This window comes from Heterodontus francisci, chromosome 4, assembly GCF_036365525.1.
Source record: "Heterodontus francisci isolate sHetFra1 chromosome 4, sHetFra1.hap1, whole genome shotgun sequence".
NCBI lineage: Eukaryota > Metazoa > Chordata > Chondrichthyes > Heterodontiformes > Heterodontidae > Heterodontus > Heterodontus francisci.
Window position 1 is genome coordinate 66,627,551 of NC_090374.1, and position 20,822 is coordinate 66,648,372.

The 20,822-nt window shown below is 41.0% G+C and overlaps 1 protein-coding gene across 7 annotated transcripts in view; it reads right to left on the minus strand.

Moving 5' to 3' along the window:
• mef2cb (myocyte enhancer factor 2cb) overlaps nucleotides 1-20,822 on the minus strand; it is a 314,026-nt gene that overhangs the window by 120,618 nt on the left and 172,586 nt on the right. The window lies entirely within an intron of this gene.

The following is a 20,822-nucleotide window of genomic DNA, read 5'->3' on the forward strand; positions in this document are numbered from 1 at the left end:
GTCCAATGCACTTGTTTATTGAACAAACCAGCACAGTCTTGAACATAATTATACTGTTACAATCAGGGCTGTTATGGACAATATTCATGAAAAAGAGGCAAACTTCAGTTATTTCATTGCTGCTATTCTTTACAGGAGATTGTTATTCCTGAGATTCCATGAGGTGATAAACTATTGGGCATGAAATTGGAATTGGTAGCGCCTTGGGTGCTACAATCGCCCTTATATTCCAAAATGGCATCTGCAGAATGTGTGCATACTTGGGGCTGAATTTTATGCTCTCCCCCATGGTAGGTTTGAAGGTGGGGAGAGCATTTAATCAGCTGGAATGGTGGCGGGTGAGGACCCTGTCACCTTCCCATCTCCACCCCAATTAAGTCTGTGGCGAAGGCCTGTGGATGGCATTCCCATCCCGCCACAAATTAAGGCCCTTAAATAGTCAATTAATGCCCAATTAAGGGCCTCTTCCTGCCGCTGCTGGTATTAGCACAGCAGCGGGCGGGCCTGTCACCACATGGGGAGCACAACAAGCAAAACCCAGTGGGTTGCTTGCCGGCTCCTGGTGGGGGGGGGTGGGGGGATCCCTTGTTCAAAGGCATCAGGAAGGGGGGGGGCTTACTGAGCTTGCTGCTGACCCCCCCCACGACCCTCCCTTGCGGCCCCCACCCCGCAAAACCCTTCCTGCCATCACTCACCAGTAGTCTGGTAGTCTCACCAGATCAACAATCCTGGGCCTCAGGTGGGTGCATTACCAGCAGCAGCCACCACCTCCATGGTGGCGCTGTTGAGTTAAAGAGCTGCGGCCTCTGATTGGCTGACAGCTCTCAGTGGGCGGTACTTCCATCTCCGGGGTTTTTAATCCCGCAGAAGGCCTGCTGCTGCCCAGTTATTTGCCTCATTGGCACATAATGTGGCAGGCCTTCCTGAAAAGAGGCAATGTGGGATTCTCCACCGGTGGGCAAGACTCCTATCATCTGCATTAAATACCACCCTAGGAGAGCAAATTGCACTGAACACCCTATTGGCGAGGGCATTAGCATGGGCACAGTGAATGCCCACCAGCAGTATGCAGAGCAGGCAAATCATGATGTTTATCAGCACGCAGCCAGCAGTGCCACTTTGGAGCTCAACACTCCAGCTAATGCCTTCCCTTAACCTCATACAGCTGAACATGCATTCTGAAGCAGGAAGGACATCCCTCCAGCACTACTTAAAGAAAGGGATGATCAACTATTTACAGGTTAGTTGCTTGCTCAGTGAATGTCGTGCAATCTCTTTGGGTGATATGGATGTCACGGTTGAATAGCTGTCAACCTTTGTAACCTGTGAGATGTGGGTGTGAGGCATTGAACGGGCACGAGTGTAGGAGCAGAGGGACCTAGGGTATATGTGCTCAAATCATTGAAAGTTGCCGGCAGGTTGAGAAAGCGGTTAATAAAGCATACGGGATCCTGGGATTTATAAATGGAGTACAAGAACAAGGAAGTTATGCTAAACGTGTATAAACAGTTCCGAAGAAGGGTCGCTGACCCGAAACGTTAACTCTGCTTCTCTTTCCACAGATGCTGCCAGACCTGCTGAGTGATTCCAGCATTTCTTGTTTTTGTTTGTTGTATAAAATACTAGTTCAGCCTGAACTGGAGTATTCTCTACACCACACTTTAGGAAGGATGTTAAGGCATTAGAGAGGGTGCAGAAAAGATTCACAAGAATGGTTCTAGGAATGAAGATGGTTGGGGAAGTTGGGCCTGTTATCCTTGGAGAAGAGAAAATTAAGAGGGGATTTGATAGAGGTGTTCAAAATCATGAGAGGTCTGGACAGAGTAGATAAGGAGAAACTGTTCCCACTGGCAGAAGGATCCAGAACCAGAGGACACTGATTTAAGGTGATTGGCAAAAGAACCAGAAGTGACATGATGAAAAACTTCTTTATGCAGCAAGTGCTTAGGATCTGGAAAGAACTGTCTGAGAGTGAAAGCTTTAAGTACAATAGCTTTCAAAAAAGATCAGTCCTTAAATAATATTTCAATTAAAAAAATTTACACTTTTTCATTTGACTAATTCCATTCTTTGTTTACAGAAAAATCTTTAACAATTCAAATTAAAAGGTGAGCACATCAGAACTTTAAAGATGCCATCCTGTCTGAGAGTGAAAGCTTTAAGTACAATAGCTTTCAAAAAAGATCAGTCCTTAAATAATATTTCAATTAAAAAAATTTACACTTTTTCATTTGACTAATTCCATTCTTTGTTTACAGAAAAATCTTTAACAATTCAAATTAAAAGGTGAGCACATCAGAACTTTAAAGATGCCATCCTCATAAAGTTACAACTCAGCAGAAAACAACTTGTTTACACTTTTAAGCCTCCTCCTAATTGACAGAAATAAATTTAAGCCTGCTTTTTTCTGCTACTTGCATTTTCTTTTGCACAGGAGTTGGCTAATCAGCAGAATGAGCTATCAAATCACACTTTAATTAGGTGCACAATGATGTTAGGTGACGGATAGATGGATGTAAACTAAAATGCCTGTGATAACTGTCTATTCATTTGAGCCATGTGGTGCGATAATGAGTTTCAGTAGTTAAACTGCACTCTCAGATCACAAAGTCTTATTGTTGTGATGTAGTAAATAATGAATTGGGGTAAATGACCATGATTATTAATAATATTCTGGACCACTTCTAAGGAAGGGAGAAAGAGTAATTGCACAGTACACAGAGTAGTTACATGATTGACTCTGATAGTAAGATCATAAGAAAGCAAGGAATGAGAAAAGGCCATTTGGCCCATCAAGTTAGCATACAAGCTAATCTTTTGTAAGACTCCAACCCATCCATTTTATCTCCTGAGAAAAAGCTTGGTGTAAATACTTCCTGACCCCCAAAGATAATCAAGCAAGCCTCCAAACATTCATCCTTCCTCACATCTCCACTATTCAACCATCATGTTAAAAACAAAAGTATATATATGCAAGTAGAAAGAGAAATTTTAAATAGCCATAGATACAATGGAGGTGATTTTTGATTTGGGTGGACATCAGGCAGAAGGTGGGAGCGGCGATCTCACTGCCTGCCTGATGTCCCTGGAAGGAGACCTGATATATTTTGGTGATCATGCCTCATTATAACAAAATCAGTTAGCAGACAATTCCATAAAAAATCTGATAGTCAACTCCCTGATGGGGAAGTGTGGCGGGAAATCCAACAGCTCCACCACTAGCCAGCAGAGGCACTTAGGGGAACAGGCAATGGAGGAGGGCTGCAGCTTAACTAGCATCAGAAATGATGATCTTTGTGTGGCCGAGAGGAGCATTTATGCCAAGAAAGGAGAATCCAGCCCATGTCCCGTAACTTGTTTTATCACTTATTGTGCATATGTTTGCCCTGTGTCTATCACCTTTCCCTCCTATAAATGAATGTGACAATCCATATGACCTAATATTTATAAAGCCGTTCCCTATGTGTGATCACATATGACTCAGATGTACTTTTTTGTCTTGTTAGTTTTATTAGTACCAGCTCAATCTTACATGATCTCACCTCTTATCACTGAATCCCAGCTGCCGACATCACAAAAACATGACATACAAATATTTCTTATCTCAGCAGTCAACCTGTGTTAGCTTTGAGTGGATGCTTTTAGACTGTTGCTACTTTTTTACTTGTAGCACCCCAGGATATAATACATGCTACATCCCTACTGCTCTTCATCATATTTGTCTTATCAATAAACAACTTAGCTTTGAAACATTTCAACAATGTCAATGTAATTGCATTGCCCTCCTTGGCTTCTTGCTCAGACTGAAACCACAGGTTTTTAAAAAATATATTTATTAATATATAATAAATTCTTTCACAATGATGTTCAGTAGGGGATTCCAGGATAATGACCTAGATAATGAAGGAACATCTAAGTCAGAATGCTATGTGAGGTAGGGGAACTTGGAGATAATGGCATTCTCACAACATTACTGTTCTTATTCTTCTTGGTGATAGAGAGGTGCTGATTAAGTAACCTCGATGAATTGCTGTAGTGTATCCTGTAGGCACCACAATGCACTAATGATAGAGTGGGTGAATAGTGAGACTAGTGACAGGGATGCCGATCAAGAGAACTGTTCTGTCCAAGATGATATTTAGTTTCTTGAATATTATTTTGGCTACATCCATCCAGGAGATTGGTGACTATGCTTCATACTACTGAGACGTGTAGATGGTGAAGAATATTTTGAGGCATCAGGGACTGAGCTACTTGTTCCAGAGTACACAACCTCTGCCCTACTCTGGTAGCTATAGCATTGATTTGGCTAATCTGGTTAAACTTCTAATCAATGGTAACCTCCCAAGATATTGATGGTGAGAGACTCATTGATAGTAAAGCTACTGAAAATCAGGGGAAGATTGCTGGGCTTTCTCTTGTTTGGAACAGTCATTACTTGTCACTTACATGGCATGAATGTTATCTACCACTCGTCAGCTGAAGTTTGAATGCTGGATGTTGTCATCAAAGACATACTTCATTATTAGAAGAGCTGTGAATGGAGCTTGGACTTATCAGAAAATAGGTCTAGCCCTGTCCTTACAATGGAGGGAAGGTCACTGTTGAAGTATCTGAAGATTTTTGGCCCAAGGGCATTTCATTGCGTAACTCCAATGGGGATAGTCTGAAAATTCTGACTTCAATAGAAAAGAAAATTGGTAGAATATAAAATAGGCTGCCAATTTACTATTGCCCATTTTGCACAAAGGCCGAAGATGAACTTCACCTCTTAAATCAAATCCAAAGTCATATATTTTGACAACAGCTGACTGGCACAACTCTTGTTGAATTTTCCATTTTTCTAATCAGCGGTTCAACTACTGTCAAGATTCTACAGCTAAGCTTTGCAGACATTCTTGCAGTGACCCAAGATTCCATTTTTATTTTGATACATTTCCCAAGTATCAGTGTTCATTTTAAGTTTGTAAATTTGGAATTTGTCAGTAGGGCATCCTGCCAGCATTTGTATCCTTCAGCAAAAACTTATTACATAAGAGAAAATCAAATTACATCAATTTAACATAAGGACCATTGATGAGTCTGAATTATTTCTTGTGCTGTTTGAAGGGTTCTAGGTGCAACTAATTTTATATTGAAATGTGTTTTTTCACCAGTGGAGGTTTGCATATTGGGTTTTGTGATTACTTTTTTGAAAAAAGCTTTGAATGGCTCTACAAATACTTACTAAACTCATCAGTGCATTAGGATCTTGGTAGATTGCTAACAGAGCACTAGATTCCATCCTCATAGCATGAACTGCAACAGGTATTCAAACAGACAATGTTCAGCTGGTGTTCTGATGAAAGATCATCAACCTGTAACATTAACTCTTTCCTCTCTTCACACATGCTGCCTGAGCTGCTGAGTATTTCTAGCATTTTCTGTTTTTATTTCAGGTTTCCAACATCTGCAGTTTTTTGCTTCTGTATTAATGTTCAGTTTGTTCCCAATAGGCTGCTATATGGAGTAAATAATTCACAGCTATGGTGAGCTTTATTGGAGGTAGGGGGCTAAAGAAAAACCAACAGACCCAGCAATTCCCAAGAGCAGCATGGTTTGCTGTTTTCATTTATGACAATATTATTGGTTTGCTCCCAGGCTGAGAAATCAAGAAAGCTGCGAGAGGCAGCATTGGGGCCTACTTTAGGGAACAGCAGAACTAGTATTTTTAAAAATTATATTGAGAAAAAGGTACACTTAGCTCCTCATTCTTTGAGGCAATAAATTATGTTGTGTATTACGATAACTTTAAAGACTTACAGTTCAACTCAAATTCGATCACTTGACATGCAACCTATTTTCAGTTCACACATTTGCTTAGATTACATTATTCTGCACTAAATTAACAACCAAAACCTAATAAAATAAAATAATATTGCTGCCTACTGTACAGCACCCTTTGTTACTGTGCAAAAAACAGCTGTGACCGAGCAATTTTAGGGTTTTTAAACCACAAACCAGTGCTAAATCAAGTGTGATGTGTGTCTAGCAAACCATAAATACTGAAATAGCACTACTTTGATGAATTATTGCACTTTAAGCACTTAAATAATACATAAATCAACAATCCATTCAAACTACATTTGAAGAAAGAAGCTACACATTTCAGTGAAAAATTAGCTTTTCAGACTACAACTAAGATAGGTGGCATGGATATAAGGCCACAATTCTTATCCTAAGATCACATTTTTTTTTAAAGAACTAGAAATAGTCTTTAGGCTTTAGCAACCCAGTCTTTTTTAATTGATCACATGAAGATCCTTATTTCAGCTGGGGCATTGGGAGAGAACCTGCTGAATGGAACAGAAACATCTTCTTCTTCTTCTTCTTTTGGGCCTCCTTATCTCGAGAGACAATGGATACGCGCCTGGAGGTGGTCAGTGATTATGGAGTGACCTCTCCACAGAGAGAAAAAGGATGAAAAACAAAATCAAAGGCAAGTCAATGTAGACCACTCTCACACACCTGCCTCCAACTTCTTCCAGACTGGCACTGTCAATAGTCTGGAAGCAGGCTGCCTCACCATTCTTTTAGCTAAGCAATGCTGCGTGGCATGGAAGATGGGTAGAACAAAAAACCAGAAAAATATAAAGGCAACTTTTCCTGTCTGGGAACCCATGAATGGAGAGAAATATATTCATATGTGCCCTAATAATTCATTTTCTCTTCCTAGTGCCTGGTAACTCAGTCCACCCCAGGAGAATCATATGTTCATTTCACCTCTTTCTAAATCCATCAAATGACAATCACATTGCTATTCTGTGAAAACACTTAGCACTTTACATTCTTATAAGTTATGCAGTGTTCATATATAGTATTTATATATATATATCTAATCATGAACACACAGCAAGAATTTACATTTATTTAGCTGTTTAAACACACAGAAGTGTTCCAATGCGCTTCACAAGAAAGGAAAAATGGACACTGAATCAAAGGAGAATGATTACAAGGAATGACCAAAAGCTTGGGGAAAGAAGTGGATTGCAAAGTGGCTCTGAAAGGAGGCGAAGGAAGACAAGATGCAGTGGTATTTAAGAAGATAATTCCAGAATATGAAGCCTAGGCAGCTGAAAGCACTAAAACTTCAGTAAAGCATACTGGTGAGTGTGTGAAATCTTCATATCACTACCACTTTAAATTTCAATAACATCCAGCAGCACAATTTTGAACTTTGTCCTTCCAAACAAATAAAAAAAGAACATTTGAACATTTTCAGTTGCGTAACACTGAAGTGACAAACCAGTGCTTACATGCAGGTCTGTCATGAATGGTCGGAGCAGTTTGAGGTGACACACAAGAAGCATATTGCACAGTAATACAGAATATTGACTTTTCCTGTTTCATATTTCATGTTAAATATGATAAATAAGATCAGTGACAATACTCATTATTATAAATCTATAAATACAGTCTTGAGCAGCCATTCAATCACTACATTGCTGAAGAAAGCCTTTCAGTTTGATGTCTGTTCGTTACTACCTTTATGATACACAATATGTGTCTCCGACTGACCTGTACTTCAGTCTTAATCAACTTTTTTGTTTAATTTTATTGCAAAAATAATGAACTCTGACTTTTCAAAATCAAGTATTTGGGAGCATGTGAATGTTTATTTCTATCCATTTATGTACCTCTGCAATGCGTTGACCTTTGTTCAATAACACGGTGCACTGCCAATTCATTGAAGGCCAAAGTTGTGCTGCAGGCAGATATTACAAGCTCACTACAACTTCAGAAACTGTATCTATTTGTTTACAATTTTTTGTTTCAGAACAAATAATCAAATGTTTATCACGTAGTAGGTCAACTTCTCAACTTCAATATGTGAATATCATGACATCCCATCCTACAACAACTTCAATTACCAGAAAATAAACAAAATTAATTAATTCTCAAGAGGTAATTCTGTCAGATCTTTTTAGTTTTTAGTTACAATTTTTTTAAATGGTAATGTTTTCTTACTCCAATGTAGATTTTACTGTTTTCACTCTCGTTTTCCTATATGGCAGAACTAGACTGAAACTGGGAGCCAAGATACACCACAAAGTACTATTTACTATGTTTATCCAAGACGCATTCCAGACCACCTAGCATGAATTGACCATAGAACTTCCCCATTTCTTTCTTTTAAATATAATATTGACAGGTATACATTAGGAATCATTAGGGAAAAACATGTTTACTAAGGCAATAAAACACAAGTTGTACCTTAACTAAAGGTCAAAGAAGACCTCATTCCCTCCTGTGCAAATGGTCAGGAAGCACATTTGTCTGCATTTCCTGTCATAACAGGAAGAGTGTAACTTCTTCCCCTCTACAATGGCTTCAGTTCTGCTTCCCACCTCTTACACTCCCTTAGGGCCTCCTGAAAGAAGCTATAGCATTAGGAGTAAATGCATTCTGTTACCATCTGGTAGAAGTTATATGTGTAAGTATTGCAGCACAGCTTTTGATGTTGGTGCAACCTTTTAGAAAGCAGCATATTTTGATATCTGTAATCAACAATCAAAATAGCTTTAATAAAAAGATAATGCTGTTAAAATAAAGTTCAGTTGTTAAGAAGAATCTTGTTACTACTTTTCCGCACTTTGCAAGTTATTATACTTGTGAAGGGGTCATAGATGTTCAGGACTTAGTATGGGAGACCAATGATGATAACACTGAAAAGTTAAGCATGGATGTGGCAAAAACAAGTTGAGGATTCCAGCAGAAGGGGGTGGGGAGGGTTTTGTAGAGACAAAGACAGTGATATATTGGAAGTGGAAGCATACAGTTTTGATAACATACTCGATTGGAATTGAAGTTCAGCTTGTGGCCAATATGAACTATCAAAGTTAACCTGATTGTGCAGTCAAGAAGGAAGCTGGGAATTGGGATTTAGGTGCAATTTTTCTAAAAGGAGGTAAACAGGGTGGCTTTGGTTTTCCTCTCAAAATAAGGGTAGCATCAGAATGTCAGATAATAATATAAAGAAGGTTATGGAGGAATATATACAAAAATATGGGAAATTTATAATTAACGCTGAATAATTATTCGGCAAGGCTTATTGCTGCCAAATGAAATGAAGAAAGGTTTTTAGTGCCACAGTCCTCTAGATTGCACTTAGCATTGACAAGACCTGTTGCACAATTAAGTTTAGCTAACGTTTCAGGTGTAAATCCTTCAGGCTTAATTTTAATTCCCACACAGGAATGCAGCAAAGCAAGCATGCCAGTTGCCGACTTCCCAACCAAAATGGCCAGGTAAACAGCCACTCAGCCATTAAAATCGTGCCAGGGAACCCAGGGGTACGGTCTCCGGAACAAGAAAAGTGCTGTGGGAGGAGACCAAGGGGACAAGGTAAGTTCTCTTCGAGATGACCAAAAGGACATGGTATGTTCTCTTGAAGGGGACCAAGGGGATAAGGTAAGTTTTCCTGGAGGGGATCAAGAGGCACAAGAAAGGGGAATCCCAGTTGGGGGAGGGGGAAATGAAAGCCCGGGGTAGGGGAGGCCCAAGGTTTCCTTGTGGAGCAAAGTGGAATACTCTGCCTATTTTTGGCCCACAAGACGGCTAAAAACATTTAAAAAATCTTACCTTGCTGGGCCTCTTCTGGCACTGGCTGCTTTTCCTGGCAGCTTTTGCCTTGCAGGGAGGCCACCACAATTCCTTTTGCATGGGCCTCAGGCTAAAGTGGCAGCTGGGGTGCTGATGACGGCATCAGAGCCCAATATGCCTATTTAAAAAGAACCCAGCCAGCTTCAGGCGGATGGCCTCAGCCTGCAATTTAAAGTTGTGGTCACCCAGGTGAAAAAGGAATGGGTAAGTCCCATATTCCATTTCAATTTTCCCCCGCCTCCCAACAACCTGGTCTGGTTTCCGCCTGTTCTCTCCACAGATGCTTTCTGATCTACTGAGTGTTTCTGTTTTTGTTTCATATTTCCAGAACCTGCAGTTTTTTTCCCTTTTTGCTCACATGTAAAACATCTTCCTCTGTGGTCTTCTAACACAATCAAGGCTTTAGTTACATAGATAAGTAGAAACTATTTCCTTTAGTGAGAAAGTCCAGAATAAAGGGACATAACCTTAAAATTAGAGCTAGGTCATTTAGGGATGATGCCAGAATGAACATATTCACACAAAAGGTAGTAGAAATCTGGAACACTCTTCTGCAAAAAGCTGTTGAGGCCACGTCATTTGAAAATCTAAAAACTGTTAAGCAAGGGTTTTAAGGGTTACAGAACCATGATGGGTAGATGAAGTTAAGATATGGATCAGCCATGAGCTAACTGAATGGCACAATAAAGCTCATAGAACTTAATGGCCTACTCCTGTTCCTATAACGTTACATGAGAAAGTACTTGATATGGCTTTATTCCACACATGACGCTGATCACATAAGTTTTGAGTGAAAAACTCTGGTCAGCCTTATGAACAGAATAAAAGCTGTGTTAAACTTTTCAGCACATAAGCCTAGAAATTACTTTTTAAAATAACTGGGTAAACGCTTCAATTAAAAATAGCAAAGGGTGACACATGAACAGATTAAGTATTCAATCGTAAACATTAATTTCTAAGTTTGAATTCTTTCTTGAATATATAATTTTTTACAAAATCATTTTGATTGTTTTGTTTTATATGTTGTAAGATCTTTTTCACTTTAGGTACCATGCAACAGAAGGAACTAATCTCTGCTAAGGAAAGAGTAGTCCAATTTATGTGGTATAGTCGGTATTCCAATACCTGAAATTGGAAGGCCTGCAGCACTCCAGGGCACTCTTAATGATTGACCAGAGAGTCTGGCTTATTAATAGAACCTGGAGGTAGATTGCTGGGAGCTGGTATTCTTTTCACTCGGCTCCAGACAAACCAGTCGGTGCCCCAATGGATAGATAGAGTGATCCTAGCTGGCTAAGCAAAGGCAAGCATACTCATGCTCTGCACTACTTTAGTTGGTTACACAGTAGCAGTACTCCTCGGAATTTATAAGCCTTGGCTCTGCTAATGTTCACCTAAGTTCTTTGGAATTGGGTATGTAGGACATGCCACTAAGGTGAATGAATGTGCACTTCATATCGGTAAAATAGAAATCTTACAGATGGGTGTAGATTTCTCCATAGTTTGATTTGGAGACTCTTCAATGTGGTGATGGGTTTCAACTTGTGTCAGACATCTGACTGGCAAAAAAAAAGTCATAATGTTATACATATGTTTCCTACATTACAACAGTGACTACACTTCATTGGCTGTAAAGCGTTTTGGGACACCCTGAAGTCTTGAAAAGCATTATATATCACTCACATAATTGTAATCCTAAAATGTAGCACAGTTATTATCTCCACATTTAAGGCATAAATTGTACTAATTTACAGTGCAAGACAAAGCACCATAGTGATCTATTTCCTGTACTGTAAATGATACTATAAGTATATGCTTGGCATTTTTATGTGGCCGATGTGGTTTAAAGGGTTGATAGTGTAAATGCCCCAAGTTCCAAAAGATTGACAATGATGTATCCTCAGGGCTTGCTAAGCTAATCTCTGCTGCTTCAGTTCCATTTTCCAAATGGTTGGCGGCAGGCATAAAAATCGGCGGCCTGCCCATGCGGGCCGCATGTCGCAGAGCCACTGTGATTCTGAGCGCGGCAGCTCATTTAAATAGCCAGGCAGGCTGCCCCCAATATCACATGGAGGGGGCAGGCTGTCCGTCCCCGGTAATGGCGACAGCTGCCTGTGCGCAGGCGCTGACGCTATTTTTAAAGGGCTGTTAGCCCTACCGGCTAATTTAAATATTTCAAGGTAAAGTGAATTAAAATAAATAAATAAATTTCTTTTGCCCCTCTCCCACCCCCAATAACAATTAAATTAATTATTTGCCCTTTCGCTCCCCCCCCCAAAACACTTACCTTTACCATCTGACCTTAACCCCGAAACTGCACAAACTTTCAATTATAATCCTTCCCACCATCCCCTACACCCATGACGTTAATTTGACCCTGTTGCCCCCAATCCCACACTGATAAACCTATCTCCTCCCCACAAGTGTGGCATCTCGTTTCCCCGGACAGGGATCCAAAGGTGCGGGAGTGTCGGTCACTGGGCTGATGATCGCAGCGGGACATCAGGCGGCAAAGTGAGCTTTATTAATTCATTTATTTTAATTCATTTCAATATTCAAATTGGGGTTCCATCACCAAACGGTGGAGGGGCCACCACGAGGCCTCGCCACCGCCAGTAATATCAGATCGGGTCCACCTGGCGGCGGGGTACATGGCGGCCCTCCACTGGAGGCATCTTCAGGCCCCCGTCCCGGAACCTGACGCCTCGGGGAGAACAAAATCCAGCCCTTAAGAACAGTTGCTGAATCTCATTTTGCAGTGCATAATTATATTGAGCAGAAACTTACTGGAGAAAAAGTGCATAAAAAAGTTACATGGGCACTACAGGTAGAGTAAAACAGTTGAGTCATCTTACATATATACGCTAGGATAAAGTTTTGCAATGGCCTCATCCTCAAGATCACCTGAAAACAATACCGTATGCAGATTATTAACTTTTAGACCTTGCTATCTTCTTAAAACTTCTGAGATGTTGAAATACCTGATCTTTTGGCACTGAGTCTTGGTTCAGAATCTTCCACCCACATGTTCCCTTAAAAACAATGGGTAGCAGGTGTCCTGGGAGCCAAGGCTGAGTGCAGAAACATATGTTTCAGTTCATCAGCCTTGAAAATGATAAGACAGCATCCCCAACTGTGAGGTTAGCCAGTGTGTATTAAGTATTTTATTTAAATTTTGGCCATCTTTAATAAATAAACAGGAATAGGGAAGACATTTAGAGTTGCAATATGAAGGAAACATGATGCAGAAAATGTTTAGCAATTAAGAATAACACAGAGCAGTAGGACGATTCCCCATACAGGGAATTATTGATGTGCTGCATGTAAAAGGGAGGACATCACAAACAGAGAATTTTCCCAGCCAAGAAAGAACCTTCGATATAGAGACAAGATCACAGAGAGATATAATCATAGAAAGGTGACAGAGGCCAGGCATTTTGCAACGTAAAATAATAGAGAACCAGGGAAATAACATAGACCACTCTTGAGATGGCAAACAGAGGTGAAGTTCATCCCCACCAAGAAAATGAGCAAGTTTTTTTTTATTCATTCATGGGATGTGGGTGTAGCTGGCTAGCCAGCATTTATTACCCATACCAAATTGCCCTTGAACTGGGTGCTTGTTCAGCCATTTTAGAGGGCATTTAAAAATCAACCACATTGCTGTGGGTCTGGAGTCACATGTAGGCCAGACCAGGTAAGGATGGCAGATTTCCTTCCCTAGGTTTTTACAACAGTCAACAATGGTAATGCATTTGGGGTGGACAAACAAAGTGAAGGAATACACAACAAACGGGAGGATATTGAGAGGGGTAGAAGAAGTGAGAAACCTTGGAGTGCATGTCCACAGGTCCCTGAAGGTGGCAGGACAGGAAGATGGTGAAGAAGGCATATGGAATGCTTTCCTTTATTGGCTGACGTATAGAATACAAAAGCAGGGATGAAATGCTGGAACTGTATAAAATGCTGGTTCGGCCACAGCTGGAGTATTGCGTACAGTCCTGGTCACCACATTACAGGAAGAACATAATTGCTGTGGAGAGATTACAGAGGAGATTGATAAGAATGTTGACAGGGCTTGAAAGTTGCAGCTATGAGGAAAGATTGGATCGGCTCGGGTTATTTTCCTTAGAATAGAGGAGGCTGAGGGGTGACTTAATTGAGGTGTACAAAATTATGAGGGGCTTAGATAAAGTAGACAGGAAGGACCTGTTTCCCCTAGCAGAGAGGTCAATTACCAGGGGCCACAGATTTAAGGTGATTGGTAGAAGGATTAGAGGGGACATGAGGAAAAACTTTTTCACCCAGAGGCTGGTGGGTGGCTGGAATTCACCGCCTGGATCGGTGGTTGAGGCAGAAACCCTCAACTCGTTTAAAATGTACCTGGACATGTACCTGAAGTGCTGTAACCTGAAAGGCTATGGACCAGGTGCTGGAAGGTGGGATTAGATTGGGTGGCTAGTTTTTTCGGCCGGCGCAGACATGATGGGCTGAATGGCCTTCTTCTGTGCCGAAATTTGTCTATGGGTTCTATGCTTTCATGGTCACCATTAGACTAGCTTTTTAATTCCAGATTTATTAACTGAATTCAAATTTCACCATCTGCTGTGGTGGGATTTAAGCCCATGTCGCCAGAGCCCTAGCCTGGGCCTCTGCATTGCTAATTCAGTGACATTCCAACTACGCCACTGCCTCACCCCAAATGAAATACCTCCTCCGAGCTGGCCATTCTTAACAATTAATCAGACTCACACAGGCAGATATCTGAGTATAAGTTACTCATCCAATGTTCTTAAAGGAGAAAACGGCAAAGAACCAGGGACAAAGATCTCTCAGTGGGGAGGGAATCCTGAGCCTTCAGCCTCTCACCCAAACAAACCTTGGAACTGGTGGGCAAGCAATTGGGAGTCAAGTTCAGTGACCTTCATTAAGGGCACATTTAAGCAATCTGTGCAGGTAGCAGATGTGATCAGCCGCCCAAATTGTGCACACAAGAGAGCCATAATGCAGTTTTTGATTTGAGCCAAATCAGTGCTAGACCTCCCTGTGTCATTTCCCATTCCTACTATCCATTCCACATCTGCAATCAAAAAGGTTATACAGCACAGAAACAAGCCCTTCGGCCGATTGTATCTGTGATGGCCATCAAGCACCTAACTATTCTAATCCCATTTTCCAGCACTTGGCCCGTAGCCTTGTGTGCTATGGCGTTTCAAGTGCTCATCTAAATACTTCTTGAATGTTGTGCTGGTTCCTGCCTCTACCACCTCTTCAGGTCATGTGTTCCAGATTCCAACCACCCTCTGGGTGAAAATTTTTTCCTCAAATCCCCTCTAAACTTCCTGCCCCTTACCTTAAATCTATGCCCCCTGGTTACTGACCCCTCCGCTAAGGGAAAAAGTTTCTTCCCATCTAATCTATCAAATCTAATCTACCAATGCCCCTCATAATTTTGTACACCTCAATCATGCCGCCCCCCCCCCCCCCCCCTCAACCTTCTCTGCTCTAAGGAAAACAACTCTAGCCTTTTCAGTTTCTCTTCATAACTGAAATGCTCCAGCCCAGACAACATCCTGGTGAATCTCCTCTGCGCCCTCTCCATTGCAATCACATCCTTCCTATGTTGTGGTGCCCAGAACTGTACACAGTATTCCAGCTGTGGCCTAACGAACGTTTTATACAGCTAATTAGTGTTTTATACAGAACTCTGCAACAACAACATCTACTTGCATTTATATAATGCCTTTAGCATAATAAAACATTCCAAGGTATTACCAAACAAAATTTGAGGCTGAACCATGCAAGGAGAAACTAGGACAGGTGGCCAAAAGCTTAGTCACACAGGCAGATTTTAAGGAGCATATTAAAGGAGGAGAGAGAGGTAGCAAGGCAGAGAGGTTTAGGGAGGGAATTCCTTGCACATACATTTAGTTAAATGCATAATTTGCCTGAGCAAAGAGTGGTGCAGACAAGTAGTATAAATCACTGCTGAGTACTTGCATCACTGTGCTCCTAGGGTAAAACCAAGAGGTGCAGCAGAAAAGGAACGAGGAGTTATATATATATAAGATTAAATGTAAGCAGTTCAGAACACAGAGCAAAATAAATATCTTTACAAAGAGTTGTTACGCTCTGGAATTCACTTCCAGGATTAGAGGTTGAAGCAGAAACTATGTCAACATTTATTATTGGACTGGATAGGTGGATGAAGGAAAAGAAAATTCAGCAATATGGGAACAGAATGAATAATGGTGAATTGTGGTGGACAATTAAACAACTAATGGGAGGAGGAGACTCCACAAAAATCCCCATCTTCAATGATGATGGAGTCCAACAAGTCAGTACAAAAGTCAAGGCTGAAGCATTTGCAACTACCTTCAACCAGAAATGTCAAGTGGATGATCCATCAGCTTCCTCCTGAGAGCCCCAGCATCACAGATGCCAGTTTTCAGCTAATTCAACTCACGTCACATGATATCAAGAAATGGCTGAGCACTCTGAAAGGCTATGGGGCCTGATGGCATCCTGGCTGTAGTGCTGAAGACTTGTGCTCCAGAACTTGATGTGTCTCTAGCTAAGCTGTTCCAGTACAGCTACAACACTGGCATCTACCAACAATGTGGAAAATTGCCCAGTAATGCCCTGTCCACAAAAAGCCAGACAAATTCAATCCGGCCAATACTGCCCTATCATTCTACTCTTAATCATCAGCACACTGATAGAAGATGTCATCAACTGTGCTATCAAGCAGCACTTACTCAGCAGTAAGCTGCTCACTGATGCTCACTGTGGCTACAAGAGCAGGTCAGAGGCTGGGAATTCTGTGGCGAGTAATCACCTCCTGACTCCCCAGAGCCTTTCCGCCATCTACAAGCCATAAGTCAGGAATGTGATGGAATATTCTCCACTTGCCTGGATAAGTTCAGCTCCAACAACATTCAAGAAGCTTGACACCATCCAGAGCAAGGCAGCCCACTTGCTCAGTACCCATCCACCACATTAAAAACTCACTTCCTCCACCACTGGTGCACTGCGTACCAGCTACAAGATGCAAGGCTCACCAGGGCACCTTCGACAGCGCCTTCCAAATCTATGACTTCAAACATCTAGAAGAACGAGGACAGTAGATGCATACAAACACCACCACCTGTAACATCCTCTCCAAGTTACACACAATCCTGACTTGGAAATATATTGCCGTTCCTTCACTGTCACTGGCTCAAAATCATGAAACTTCCTCCTTACCAGCACCATGTGTGTATCTACACCACATAGACTGCAGCGGGTCAAGTAGGTGGCTCACCACCATCTTCTCAAGGGCAATTAGGGATGTGCAAAATGTTGGCCATATCAGTGACATCCACATTCCATGAATGAATTTTTAAAAAGTGATTAAGACTATTTGTTTTTGTGGAAAGTAAATGACAACATGAACTAGTTGGACCGAGTGGTTTGTTTCTGTATTATAACTTTCAAGCATTTCTATGTATAACTATATACAACTGAACCAAAAGTCATTGCACTCTAGTTGGGCTCGTTTGCTTCCATCAGTACAATGAACATGTCGGAACTCAAGGCATTAAATGAAAGGCCAATAAAGAAAGTCATGGCAAGTTGTTGCGGTGCCACAATGTTCTAACTTATTAATACAAATTCAGACTGTCGGATAGAAAAAGAAACAGTTGGGAGTGGGAGAACAGACAAGGAGATAAACTACTCAAAGGGCCTCATTAGTTGTGAAGCTAATTTTAAACAGATCTATCAAAGTGCACAAAGAACATGAGGTTGCTGATTAAACAGCTATCATTGAGAGAGCCGTTGATTCCCTTTGAGTAGAAATTGTGTTCAGATATAAATAGATGCAGATAGAGCTGAATTTAGTTCTGAAACCAACAGCAGAAGGTATCGGGGATCAGCAGAACCCCTCTAGGTCTTCCTGTAGCTGGTCATTTCCGATCGGGGTACTTCCCCTTCACCCTCCACTAGCTTATCACTTCAGTTTCAGTTATAACAACTTGACTGGTGTCTTTTAGTAATGATAAATAATCACATGACAGTACATGCAAATGTCAATCACACTTTATAAAGAAAAGTATAGGAAAGAAAAACACCATTTATTTTTTGTTCAGTTTTGGCTTTTATAATTTCCTGAGGGACTACCAATGGTGTTACTAAGATTTGAACAGTGTCTTTTATCCTTAAGGTTGAAAAATTGGTCAAAGCTTTTGGATTCATATGATCAGGCAAAATAAGACTAGAATTTATTGTTGGCAAGAACAGAGGATGTGTGTTTAAAAATGTTCATGTGACAGAGGAGCTAACTCATTTAAAATAAGATGTTAAGCACCATCTGGTATTATCGCCAACAGTAACTTGTAGTCTGTGGAACCTCTACTTTATGAAACTTCCTTGATCAATGGAGACAATACAATGTATAGAACACTGAAATATTTTGTTACTGCTCGGTTGGGTTATGAAAACAAATTTCAGCATGAGAAGCTTAGTTAACCGACTTAATTTTTTTGTTTATTAGGATGCAAAATGGACAACTTATTATTTACAATAGAATTTTAAATATATTGCAGTCTGATTCAAATGCATGAATCAATTAATAATAGTTTCCAATATTAAATTAAAAATTTGCGGGTAACTGATCTTACTATTTCATGAAAAGGCACTGAGGCCTAAGGGTGCCATTCGAGCAGCACACAGCAACAGCACACTGGAACGGAGAAGCCAGAACAAATCTTACCTGTTGCGGCTTTGCAGTTTCACCCTGCACTGAAGCCCAGAGGTAAGTTTAGGAGGGAAAGTGATCGGGAAGGGAAGTGATGGTAGGGGGTGGGTGGAAAGGTGGGAAGTTGCACTCTTTTGGGGAGCTGGAAGGAGCGTTCCTATTCCTTCTGGCTCCAAAAAATACTAAAAATCTTGCAAGTTTTTGGGGGTTTTTGAGTGGCCTCCAGCAGTTCCTTTAAGATTTGCTGGTTCGGCTGCTTAAGAAACGGAAATGCCAGTTGTAGCTTTGCAACGCAAGCTCTGATGAGGCAAAATGAAGTTGGGAATATGGGTCTAAATACTGAAATGACGCTTATGCTCATTTCAGCTGGCCACCAGATCTGCCTAAAAATGCCCTGACCAATTAAGCAGTAGTCTTGCCTGCCTCAGGCGTCTGCTCTGCTAAACTGGTTGTGGGTTTATTTTAGGCCTATAAAACAGGTGCAATAAAGTTACTTTAGACCCCACTATGCGCTTTATCGATCCGTATGGTTTTTTTCATCAAATCTACCAACCAAACTGAGTTTTTTTTTTAAAGTTTACGCGTATCGCCTACAGTTGCACTCATCAATAAAAATATTAAATGTCTATCTATATAATTAAAAGTCTTGTATTGTCCTGGAATGTATAGGAAATAAAGATTAACTTTTTGGACACTGCTGTGAGCAACCCAGGAGAGAAATCATAAGGGGAAAAAAGTCATAAAAATATTGGAGACAGGGACAAAAGGTTGTATAAGACTGCATGTGTGATTGGAGGCAAGAAGTCAAATAATAAAATCTACAGTAATATGTCCAATATGTTTATGCTCCGCATGAATTCAGCAAAGGAGGACCAAGGGATTGATTAAAAAGGGGAAAATAGAGTATGAGAGCAAGCTTGCGGGGAACATAAAAACTGACTGTAAAAGTTTCTATAGGTATGTGAGGAGAAGAAGATTAGTGAAGACAAATGTAGGTCCCTTACAGTCAGAAACAGGGGAATTTATTATGGGGAACAAAGGAATGACTGACCAACTAAATGCATACTTTGGTTCTGTCTTCACAAAGGAGGACACAAATATCATACCAGTAATGTTGGGGAACACAGGGTTTAGTGAGAGAGAAGAACTGAAGGAAATCAGTATTAGTAGAGAAATGGTGTTGGGGAAATTGATGGGATTGAAGGCCGATAAATCCCCAGGGCCTGATGGTCTGCATCCCAGAGTACTTGGGGAAATGGCTCTAGAAATAGCGGATGCATTGGTGGTCATCTTCCAAGATTCTATAGACTCTGGAACAGTTCCTACAGATTGGAGGGTAGCTAATGTAACCCTACTATGTAAAAAAGGGAGGTAGAGAGAAAGCAGGGAATTATAGACCAGTCAGCCTCATGTCGGTAGTGGGGAAAATTCTACATTCCATTATCAAAGATTTTATAGCAGAGTACTTGGAGAACAGTGGTAGAATCGGATAGAGTCAGCATGGATTTACGAAAGGGAAATCATGCTTGACAAATCAACTAGAATTCTTCGAGGATGTAACTAGTAGAGTTGATGAGGGGCAGCCAGTGGATGTGGTTTATTTGGACTTTCAGAAGGCTTTCGACAAAGTCCCACATAAGAGATTAGCATGTAAAATTAAAGTGCATGGGACTGAGGGTAGTGTATTGCGATAGATAAAAAATTGATTGGCAGACAGGAAACAAAGAGTAGGGATAAATGGGTCTTTTTCTGAATGGCAGGCAGTGACTAGTGGGGTACCGCAGGGATCGGTGCTAGGACCCCAGCTATTCACAATATATATTAATGATTTAGATGAGGGAACTAAATATAACATCTCCAAATTTGCAGATGACACAAAACTGGGTGGGAGGGTGAGTTGTGAGGAGGATGCAGAGAGGCTTCAGGGTTATTTGGACAAGTTGAGTGAGTGAGCAAATGCATGGCAGATGCAGTATATTGTGGATAAATGTCAGGTTATCCACTTTGGTAGCAAAAACAGGAAGGCAGATAATTATCTGAACGGCTATAAACTGAGAGAGGGGAATATGCAACAAGACCTGGGTGTTCTCGTACACCAGTCGCTGTAGGTAAGCATGCAGGTCCAACAGTTGGTAAAAAAGGCAAATGGTATGTTGTCCTTTATAGTGAGAGGATTTGAGTACAGGAGCAGGGATGTCTTACTGCAATTATACAGGGCCTTGGTGAGGCCACACCTGGAATATTGTGTGCAGTTTTAGTCTCCTTATCTGAGGAAGGATGTTCTTGCTTTAGAGGGAGTGCAGCCAAGGTTTACCAGACTGATTTCTGGGATGGCAGGACTGACGTATGAGGAGAGATTGAGTCGGTTAGGATTATATTCACTGGAGTTCAGAAGAGTGAGGGGGGACCTCATAGAAACCTATAAAATTCTAACAGGACTTGA